This window comes from Cygnus atratus, chromosome 7 (assembly GCF_013377495.2).
Source record: "Cygnus atratus isolate AKBS03 ecotype Queensland, Australia chromosome 7, CAtr_DNAZoo_HiC_assembly, whole genome shotgun sequence".
Classification (NCBI taxonomy): Eukaryota; Metazoa; Chordata; class Aves; order Anseriformes; family Anatidae; genus Cygnus; species Cygnus atratus.
The window spans coordinates 17,242,157-17,254,294 of record NC_066368.1 but is presented as its reverse complement, the minus strand read 5'-3'; the positions used below and the strand labels follow the sequence as shown (position 1 = coordinate 17,254,294).

The 12,138-nt window shown below is 37.2% G+C and overlaps 1 protein-coding gene across 1 annotated transcript in view; it reads right to left on the bottom strand.

Annotated features, from left to right (window-relative positions):
- PLCE1 (phospholipase C epsilon 1) overlaps positions 1–10,251 on the bottom strand; it is a 141,061-nt gene extending 130,810 nt beyond the window's left edge. Inside the window, exon 1 of the mRNA XM_035554342.2 lies at positions 10,142–10,251. The gene's annotated coding sequence lies outside the window, so the exon portion shown is untranslated. The remainder of the gene's footprint in view (positions 1–10,141) is intronic.
- Positions 10,252–12,138: the final 1,887 nt, after the last annotated feature.

The window sequence follows — 12,138 nt, the reverse complement described above, 5'->3', positions numbered from 1 at the left end:
CTTTTATGTAAAGAGAAGAAACACAAAACAACAGAAGATAATTGTACTGAGACCTACAAAATCACAAAATACACAAGTAAATGTCTTACAGTCTCAATTTACAATTTGGCAAAAGTCCAGTCACATTTTGCATGTTCAAAAAGCTGTATTCACATCACTATGGAAAGCTACATAACTGCAGAAAAATAATTTTGCTGAAACTGTAATACTGAAATTGAACATACAAGTGAATGTATATAAAGAGAAAAAAGGAAATGTGCTTTATATAATCTCTCTGACTCATAGCCAGGATAATACAACAGAAATATATTATTTTTAAACCTATTTTGTCTTTTAAAACTAACTCTTTTCCTGTTCAGAATTGAACCCTACCACAACTGCAACTGCTTTGGTGTTACATGGTTTCTCTTCTCAGTAACCTTTACTAAGTTACCTTCCAATCATGAACAAAACACACTTTTTTTGCCATAAGTTTATCACCAAAAAAGACAAGCAGCAAGCCGAGAGACTAACCCATATTCATTTAAAAAAATAAATAAATAAATAAAAATGAGGAAAGGTTAATAAAGCAATTTGATGTGTGAAACTAGTTTGATGCTCAAGTAACTATGATTGCTAACAACTTTGTTTTGACCTTCAAAAAAAAAGGAAGTTGACATTTTATTATTGATTTATATCCTAAAGTAGTTTGGCACAAATCAAAAGATAAAACACTCTTTAGTTAACAGGATATTTAATATGCCATTTTCTTACACAAGGAAACACAGCAGTGTAACTGAATGCATCAGCTTTCCTGATCCATCTCAGGAGAAAGCAGAAACAAATTTACTGAAAAGTTACATTTAGCTATAAATTTGATGACTTAAGGTTTGCTAGCCAGTGAAGAGCATTCTCTTCCAGAAAGTCACTAGAGTTTATGCACGCACACACACAAAATAAATTAATGTTTAAATCGAGACTTCAACTTTACTGGTTTAACAACAGAAGAGAGACCCGGGAGGATTATAAAGGAAAGTGATGCTGACAGAACAAAGAACCACAAGTTTTACATTCTCCATGCATTACAAAACTCATGCGCATGCCAGAGCAGCCGGAGGACAGTCAAGATGGGACTCAGGTCCTGGACAAGAGAAAGCTGTTTTTTCTTGATCTTTTATGTTACTCTTAAGTCTCTTTGTTGTTATACGAAGTAACAATAACAGTTTGTAAAAGGTACAAAACACATACATGTATTAGTCTTCGGTACTGATTTTTGAAGGATTTCTTTCATCTGATCAAAACATCTCAGTCTACTGATTCATCTTTCCTGTTTGCTACAGAAAGATTCTAGGCAATCCAATGAAAATATAAATAATTGAAATATATTCATAAATGTACTCCCTGTAATACTGCTAAGCCATGAATAGATATTAAAGGAATGGATTGTTACTGCAAAGAATATATAGTTTATCATGGTGGCTGCTGAATGAAATTCTTGCAAAACATCACCACTCTACAGGGAAAACAAAACAACAATTTAATTACACAACTCCAACCACACAACGAATTCAAGATCGCAAAAACAGCCATACACGTTGACGTTTTTTACATCATTCTTTAACAGAAAAACTTAAAAAAAATAAAAAATAAACATATTGCTGATTTGCTTCTGTAAATAGAAAGCTGCTATAACCACAGGTCCATTTATATCCGAGAGACTGTCCACAAAGCTCGTTCAGAGGCCAAGACTGCTCTTCCACAGCATTCCCAAAAATTTCCTTCAACTTTATTCTCCTGTTTCTCTTATATTAGAGTCTCCACACATGCTCCCTCCAAGCCGCTTCTCTCAGATCTTTTCATTTCTAGAAACTTTCATCTCAACTCTTCCCCACCACAGATTTTGTTGCTCACCCTTCTCCCTAGCTCCAGAGGCTATGTGCCTGCCCCTTCTATACACCACCATCACTCTTCTTTAGGGCCCTCTTTGAAATACATTTCCTCAAGAATCATGTCTGCATAAGAAGCTCCCTGCCTATGTCCAGCTGTTCCCATCCTCTAATGGCCACTGCAATATGATAGGGAACTGATCCACCTCAAGAATTTTTTGCTCAAGTTACTTTACAGCTAGATCATTTTCCCAATCCAGTACACGTATGGTCGTATGAACACGTGTGTTACAACAGCACGAGGGGGGGAAGCAGGCAGCAAGGGAAAGGGAGAAAAAGGCTGCTTCAATCAGTTTACACACCTCTGCTATCTGCAAATGCGGTTTGTTGTTTCAGGTATGTCACTCTAGCAGCTGGCTACCACCAAAGCTGGCAGATTCCCTTCTACCTTCACTCCTGGCCCTCCATCCCCATTTCCCCTCATCTCACACATCTCGACACCACAAATCCACCAGCTTAAGTTGATTGAGCCAGCCAATTTGTCAGGAAATTCTTCTTTCTCATCCAAATGAACTGACTTACCTTGTGGCCATGTGATCATTACATCCTGAGGAAAGGAAATATTAGAAATGCTTGGTAGGGACCACACATCCCAGTAGTAGCTTCAGTTTAGATCTGATGTCTAAATGTTTGCTATGCTGTCTAAACACACTCTGAAGATAAAATCATAGACTAAGAGAAGTTATCTAGTGTATCAGTATGCCAAAATCTCATAAAATAGCAAGTAAGAAGTGTGATGGTAGAGCCTCTGATTTATGGACAACTGCAAAAATATCTGAAGCTGCAGCTAGGCTGAACAGATGACGAGGGTTTCATGTGTCCCCCATTACTCTCTTCCCAGTCTCTGCTTTCCACTGTAATCAACAGAATTCAATTCACTGTGCCCAGCAAATTCCTTAAACTGTTGGAATTCATTAAACTTGTTATGAAGCATGTTAACAGTGCAATAAATGCTATCAAGTGTAAAACTCATAAGCTCAACCGATAAAATAGTATTTTGTAACTTTCTGTAAAACTGCAGAACTTTCACTCCCCTTGGCTTCCCGTACTCACATGTCTGCACATGGGTGGCCAAAGCCTAGATCCTCGTATAAAAGCTTCATACAAACATATGTGTGCATTTGCATATAAAATTATTCAAAACCATATTCTTCCTGTTGCACATTCAACTCAAAACACTCTGATCCACAGTTAAATCTGCATTTAAAAGCACTTGAACTAGATGATTAAACCTACCCTGTACTCAACACATGCTGACATTTTCTAAAGCCACTAGATTAGCTGATGAAATCCATTAATAACTACACTGGTTCATTTTACAAGGCTTAAGTTATGTCAGAAATGTAATGTGCTCCTTCGACCAGTAAAGGAAAGTAAAAATATAAGAAACTAGATCCAGCATTAGTGAATCATCGTGGATTCAGAGGTCAGCCAACAAAGACAGGCAAATAATGAAAATAAACAATCTAGTGACCTTTCAGTACACACATTCACAAAATGTATTAAGCCTGAAAACATGTGACATGAAACTAATTTGTATACTTTTTTCACTGCTGCATACACTTTAAGACAACGTTCAAGCCAGTTCTAGTTAATATTAATAATAATAATGTTTAATAATTCCTTATTCCTCAGCTATCTGGGATTATAGACGATAACAGACTGGGTAAAAAAAACTTCCAACATAACCTAAGATGCAGAAAATACAATAAACATAAGACTATAAAACTGTATTAATTTAGCATCAATTTAACCTTCAGTACATTACTCAGGCTAATTTCTTTTTGAAGTCCAGAGAAATGCTGTTTCAGAGAAGAAAACATTATGTCAAGTACTGCACTATTTAGTCTAAGTAAAGGCATCTAAAGGATCAGACCAGTCACACAATGCGGTAAATTAGAGCCTTTTAACCCTACACTGTCAAGGGAAAGATGATTAGATAAATATTTGAGGATGCTGGCTGGACTGTGGGAAGAAGCAGCAACTGCCTCTTTACCCTGGCAAGCAGGACTAAGGGTAAAGATGGGAATTATTTAGAGAAGTTGCATGCTGTCGGAGATGCCGAATGCAATTCAGTATGCGGGATGCTGTGGGAGATTTACCGGGAACTGGGTGAATGCCTGGTAGGGGCCAAAGGTGCAGAGAAAGAGGGGGACTGAGAGACAAGATATGTGAGAATATGAAATGCACATGGATGGTTTCCATGGGCAAACTGCTATTAGACCAAGCTGAAAAGTAATTCAAGACAGCTGAAGGGCATGTGGAAACTGCCTGAAAATCCCCCCTTCTTCCTAGTCTATGCTGGGATGCCTATACCTATTTATCCAACTTTAATCCTACAGGTTACATATACTCGGTGACTATCAATCCTAAATCAAGTTTCAGCACAGAAAACACACACACAAATCAAATATTTATATTAATTAGTTCAAATTAATAACTATGGACACAGTGCCCATGGTATAAACCATCAACGAGTAAGAGATTCTTGGGAAAAAGCAAACTAGTGGAAGAATTTGGCACTGGGTAAGCGGATACAAAACTTTAAATCATTATCTCAAGCCACCCTCAAAACTGTGTTTAAACAATATAATCTCAGTTTAAGCTCTTAAGAAAACAACTGATTCATGAGGTTATTAGTATACTACAACTATCCATTTGCAATAAAAGTAAATTTAACCGTTGCTTTTTTTTTTTTAAGTAAACTATAGTTTGTCCCAAAGTTCTTGAAAATAATAAGAAAACCACATTTATTAACACCTCTAATTTACCCTGTAGCATGCACATTAAAGTTTTTAACTATAGTGCCTTATCTCAGAAAGGAGCAGAACAGACCAGTACAAGAACAGGGCACCAACATGTCATTATCAGTCTTCTAAACTTTTCTTCTGCCCAGGGAACCAAAGGCAACAGTAAGGAGGAAATAGCCAGACTCTTAAGAATCATTCAAGATGTGCACAAACTCTGTTCGAACAGTTGGAGGCAAGTTATAACAACATTTTACTTGGCACAGAGCATCACGCAGAACCTCAGATTTACCACCAGTGTCTGTGTTTCAACAACAAAAAAAAAAAAAAAAAAAGAACTACAGTATTTGTATATCCTGTCAAGTCAGAGGTTTTTTGTTGTTGTTGTTTTGTGTTTTTTTTCCTAATTTCTAGAACACTAATCAAAACATGATCAAGTATTAGATGTCTCACGTTTTGCAAATGGCTGCCAGGTGGTCAACTGCCTCATCATTCATCACTCCGTCAGGCAGAATCTGAAGTCACTGACAGATACCAGCTCCAAACTTCATTTCTTTACTGTACATCTTCCTTTTCTGTATGAGACGCACTGAGAGAACCCATGACTGAATTTATCTTACTGTCAGTGTCAGTTCTTTATTTCTTTCTAGATCTGATCTGCCATAACATCTTTAAATAGTCTTTCTGTTCAGTGGTTACTTGCATTTCATGCTAAGTAACCTACTTTTTGAAAGCAGTAACTTCACCATTGATACAACACAAGAAAAGATAAAATCCAGAAAAAGAATATAAATCCAGAAAACAGAAGGAGAGGTGCAAGAGTTTGGTACACAATTAATCTCAAATCTTTCAAAATACTGTGAATGGTGTTTCTGTTAAAATACAAATGACAACAATGACTTTCATTAAAACAGAAATAATAAATATGGGAAGAATGACTATATGTATTTCCTGTCATTTGCCAGTCACCTCTGTGGCCTCAAAATGTTGATTCAGAACAGAATAACTTGCATACAAGCATTATTGTTCTGAGAACTTATCAGATTCAAAATCTGCCGCTTTGAAATACTAACTGTTCACAACAATAAACAGTCAACAGGAACCTCAGACTGCATACAAGTGTCATTTGTAAACATTTATACTCCCTCCTATCAAACTATCACTCTTCAAAGAATCATTATCAAACTCTTCCTGTGAACAGGAAGAGATTACATTATTTGAAAGCCAGATGAGGTCCTGAATACTAAGGAAAATTAAGTAGGAGACTGATCGCAGGCACTCACTTGAAAAACAAAACAAAATGAAACAAAACAAAAACACACACACAATTTCAGAAATGTAGACCAGTGACAGAACTGGTGTTTCATGCTCAAAACCTGTTCTCTTGCTAGCACATTTTGGTACAGTGATGCTTTCACAGATGTCACCTTAATCAAAGGACACTGTATGTCTAAGTTGCTTCAAGCCTTCAGAAGTTAGTGCCTTGGCTAGCCAGCCACCAGCCCAGCCCTACAGCAAGCTGACCTTTTCAGACTTGTGGACAGGGCTGAGACATCACAGCATGCCTGCCGTACTCCATGCTCTGCCTGAAGCACCATCTATGTCTCCACTGGCACCCAAGCTTCGGCAGTGAAAGAAACAAGCACATCGGTAGGTTTGTTTACCTGGACACTGCAAGAACAAGTATTAATCCTAAGGATCTACATGCCTTGGCTCAGCAGCTTTTAACTGAGCAACACTTCAGACTCAAGGCATTTAGGAAATGGTTCTTACCAGCACCATTATCTCTCATCCTCCCCTCTCCTGAAGGGGTAGCAGAGAGGTTAGCATCACAAGACAGAAATCCTTGCCCCTCTAACAGGAATCTCCAGTTCTGGCAATCCCTTTTCTTATCTAGTCCCAGTTAACAATAAAGCATTGCTGGTAGGTAGCCTTCCCATCTGAGCTCATGTAGTATTTCATTTCTGCCCGATGGGAAACCATGCTCTTAAGGTACATGAAGTGACACAATGACACATTTGGAAAACTACTACTTCACATTGCCATGAAAACTGTCTCCTTGCTCAAGTTTTAATATTACTCCAAGCCAGGTCAAACAATGATGAAAAAAGAACACCTCAGGTTCCTCATCTTGTTCCTCCTTCCTTGCTGCATTTTTTTGTGTGAGCACTCAAGTATCCTCTCATTAACCCCTCTCACAGCCCTGCATGTATGCCACTAGTCATGTGATGAGAACAGAACAAATCTGTAATAAAAATATTTCTAACTGCTCAAAGTCTGATGGCATGTTAGAGGTGCTTACATCACCAGAGTTTATCTTCTACAAATCTACACTAACACTTATATTCATATTATGCTATGCTACAGTAGTCCCATTAAAAACCTTTACATGAGTAATAACATATATTATAGCCCAGCTGTCATAACTATAACAAAAGTAAGTCTATTAAAACTGGAATCTCAGTATGTGTTTCAAATAAAAATGAAAAGATAATCTGTAAGTGAAAAAGAGTTTGGTCATTTGTCAAAGCTATACATTTATACTTCAGTTATAGAAAAGCATACAAAAATGTTTCAAATGGTGAAGACTAATGTTATGAAATTACTGTGCTAGTCTTGTCCTTTCTCAATTATTTTCTTTGTATATCATTCTTGACCTATTCATACCATTCATTCAAGAATCTTAATATTTGTTCAAAAGAAAAAAAGAATTTTAAGAGACTATTGCCATCTCATCTGCATATTATCATGTCTTACAGAGAGTGCAAGAGAAAAAAAGTCGTTTTGCTTAAGAAGCGATTAGTTATCTGCTTGAGAAGTGTCACTTTCATCAGATCAAGCATCCCTGAAAACACAGGAAATAATTTCTATACCACCACTACTGTTCTAACATTTCTACATTTTAAGCACAGTGACACTGAAAACACTACTACCCAAATACAGCAAACAATATTGTCTCAGCAAATCCATACTGCCTTTTTTTTTTTTTTTTGGCCTACAATGGCTTTATCAACCACATCATTCCCTGGGAGAAAGCCCACCCTGACATCTGACTCATTCAAGCCATGAAGTAATCTCTAAGATGTTGGCTCTTGCCAGAATTAAATGCGCAAGCAGCAAATTACCATGCAACTGCAAATAACTTAAGTAGTATTCCAAGATATTTACTATGTTAACATAAGAGGTCATTGCCCATATAATTATTTTAAGTGATCATTTTAAATTAATACTTCGATATTTAAAAGCTCTTGTAGCTATCATTGGAGCTCTCATTATAGATACTAGTAATTCAATTTTATTCAATAAATATGTAGAACGGAAATACATGTGTGGTGACAATTAAGTTTCTATATAATATGCTGTCACACTAATATAAATGGAATCAGACACAAAGAAGACTGCATGTTCACAGCAACTTCCATGTTCCTCAAATTCTGCTTGTATTTCTTTAACAGTTTAAACCTCTGAAGGAGAGGCATCTGAAGACCAAGGTAGCTTGCCTCCATATACAATTATAATACACTTAGGCGATCCTTTATTTGAGGATCTTTAAAATAATTGCAACGAATGCCTGCATCCCTGCTGAATAAATGCACATTTATTGCTTTTCTTGGTTATCTTGCAGAGCCTCTATGGAAGTAGTTCATTAAGCATTTTCTTCTGCTTGTGAGATTCCTCTTTAGAACCAGTGACTTATTTGTGTGCACCTGGGTTTCATCCTTTCTTTTGGGAGAAAAAAATAACCTTCAGCAAGTGTTCAACAAGTGCAGTCATCATAAAACAACTCACTCTTGGCTAGTACGGTCAAGCTCCTTGCTTCAAGAATAGTGAGAAGTTGGAATTCTAAACATGAAAATCATCTCCCTTGATAAGATGGGGCTTGATCCCAAATCTTTAGTGTACTTCAGTCTTCACAATATAGTTATTTGGAATAAGAATGTGTGCCAAAAGCTAATTCTATATTTATCTAATGCAAACAATCGCTTGTTCGAAGTTTGTTATATTGCTTAAAAGATCTTGTACTTTTAGCTGAATAGATGGCGATTTTAACACAGTGAAGTTGTTGGCAAAATTAATGGACAAAAATTTCAGAGGATATTTGACATCCTTGTGGAGTAAGCAGCAGCTAAAAACAACAGAACACAGCATTATATACCTCAGTTACTTCTAAAAGTAATAAATTCTGGCTTTTCTCAGATTTTTCTCTAAGTTGAATAATTATGTCTAAGGAGACACCTGCTCCAACTGAAGCTTTTCTTACAACGGGGGTATTACTAAGGACTAGCTCCTATATGGAGCCTCTGCTATCTTAGTGTGAACTCTCAGAGCAACTCCTTCACAGCCAGAATGATTTATAGAACTTCTGTACCTGAATAACATTGACATGAAATATGTTGTCTTTAGCATCTTTGAGATTTGTGCTTTTGTAATAAAACTGATTGCTACAGGCCAACTTCAAAAGTTGGCAGAAAAGACATAAAGAGACACAGTGTGACTTTGTAAAGTCATTAAAAAAAAAAAAAAAACAGGCTAAAAATGCAGTCATAATTTGGAAAAGGACATTTCCTTCTCTGCAACACCCTATGTTATTTTGACATAAGCAGTAATATGTGCCAGAGACTCTGCTAGTATCCAAACAACACTGCTACATTAAAATCTGAAAATGCTACTAAGGCATGTTGTTGGTTTCTTCCCCTGAACTAGATATACATATCTAGTATGTTCTAATAGCCGTATGCTTAGGTAATAAGATATTACTTTAAATGATTGTTACATATGTAGGCTACAATTTCTCAGTCAAGCAGGAAGATTATTTTAGGTCCATTTGATTGTGCATCCTTGTTGATAACAAGTTACTTACTATTTAGCCCAAAAAGGTCCTAGAAGGCAGAAGTCATATACACATGCCCAATAGATATCCCAAGATCCAGCAAGGAGGGAAAGCACAAGAAAGAAAACAGTGGCACAGTCAGACAAGCCAAAGAACCCAACCACAAAAGTACTGGAAAAGATAAACCAGCAAATACATGCTGAAATGCTCAAGGTTATTTCAGCTGTAACAGTTAATGGGGATAAAACTACTGTTTTCTGTAGCGTATTTGGACGTGATAAGGACAAACCAATGCTGTGACTAGCACAAAGCTTGTGATGCTAACCCAGGACAGGACAGCACAGCACAAATCTCTTTCAGAAGGAGTGTCAGGGCCCTGTGCGCACCAAGTACTTAACTGCCACATCGGCCTCACCTTCAACTCCCTCCTGCCACCCCAGGTGCCCTTTTAGCTCAGGCTTGTCCCCCCCAGGATGAGCCTGGGGGGGGATGAGTCAATAGCGGGCAAAGTCCTCTGCCACTTTTCGCCTTCCAGCCAGACTTGTCAGATTGACACCAGGCCCGACTCCCCAGCTCGCGCTGCCCTCAGCATCTGCTGACAGGGCCCCAGGCCCAACTCGGCCTCCCGCCGCACTCACCTGCGGCTTCCTTGCCAGGAAGGTCTTTGACTCACTGCGAGCTAGGACCACGTTCTCCTGGCAAGTGATAAGACGCTGTTGAGGAAATTTATGATGTAGTAACACAGAACAGCGCACTGAATATGGACGTTTGTACGTCACCAGCAACGGGAAGGCCAAGAACAGTGATGAGGTTATTCTGAAGTGCGCAATCAAACACTATCAGGCCGGTATCAGGTGGCAAACTAGAAGATAAGGAACAGCACAAAGTCTTGTAATCCAGCTTCTCTTGTGCAAGATGGCAATAATGACTTCATCTAGCTAAGGAAAAAAACTGTACACTAGATACCCAGACTCACCTGGGGAACTGATGGTTGGAGCAATCAATGACCTTGGCATGCAGCTGAGAGGGTTATGAAACAATATCTGGAATGAAGAGAGACCCCTGAGGAGAGGCAAGGCAGCAATGAAAACTAATGGTCTGTGTGATCTACACAGTTTTCAAAACCAACAAACAAAACAACAAAAAATCTGCTTAAGCTAACAACAGTGCTTTGCTTACAACATAAACATTGTATGTAATGTTTCATAACAGTATAAAAACAAAATTATTTCAAAACAGTTTGTAATGCAACGTGTATCAGCTGCATGCCATAACTTGTCAAATTCGTTGGAGATAAGTAGAAAAAGTGGTTTTAAATGATTACTCAAGGAGGTTATTACCTGAAGCACCACCTATACCAGTACTTCAGATTATCTGTTGGGCCTTCAACAGCTCTCAGTTTTCCTAACTAGTATCTCATGTATTTTTTAAAATAAAAAACAGCTCCATATAACAACAATTTTAGGATTTTTTGACTGCTGATAAAATTATTTGTGGTTTTACAGAACTCTTACAATTTAAAGAGTTTATTCACTATTTTATGTAGGTAGATTTATTTATTTGGATTGGATTACAGCAATAACTTAATCTCCCAGTCACTATGATGAAGTAGTCTTCCTTCTATCTAGTCAATCTTTGGGTTTACCACCTTGAATGCAGATTTAAATCAAGATTTCAGAGATTATTCTTCAAATAAAGATTTCAGATTTTATTGATTTCATTGACAAAAATCAATCAAGAGACATTACACTACAAATTCTGCAAGTTAAATCTGTATTACAGTTATTCAGTCAATCTGCTGAACTACAGCAGTCTCTGTACCCCTGATGGAGAAGGAAGATAACACAAACTTCAGCTTTGAACTTTCAGCTACTACTACACTACTGATACCTCTCTCTACCTTTCAAACAATTAAAAAGAGAGAAGGAGAGAGAGAGAGAGAGAGGGATTAGTTTATCCTTCTCTCTAAAGGAAAAGGAAAAAAAAAGTCTACAAATAGACCTGCAGAAATTTAGACCGTCTCTAGAAAGATGGAATTGAGCAACGACTTATCCCTATGAGATTAACTTTATATAATTGATTAAAAACAGGCTACCTGTGAGCTACAGAATTAAAAATAAATAAACAGAGATAAAACAAAGTAACCCCACAGAAGAGTTTTCTTGAGAACACCAGCCGAAAAATTTATGCATTTAAGAAAACAACAGGTCAAAATAACTGGCAACAGCACCTTTGACAAGACAAAAACGTTAACTGAAACAACCAACATGGTGAAAGAAACAAAATATATCAAGCATTCAGTGCAGAGAATAAAAGGAAAATATTGCTCTTCTTCAACAAGTAGAATCTACTAATAGCTCTTTAAAAAATTAAAAAAGCTAACATAGCTTAGTCTCCTTTAGAAACAATTAGAAAATGTAAAACATTCAGAACATTTAACAGTAACCCCTCAAAAGAACAGAATAAGGAAACACCACTTGTCTAGGGTTTTCAAACTATGACACAAATCTGCATTATGGATGCCATTGCTTTCCTGTATGTCATTTGCTGGTTGTTGGAAGCCAACAAGGAAGAAGCAGATCATACACAAGGAAAATAATACTATCTAGAAATCTAGAATAAAGTTCATGGATAA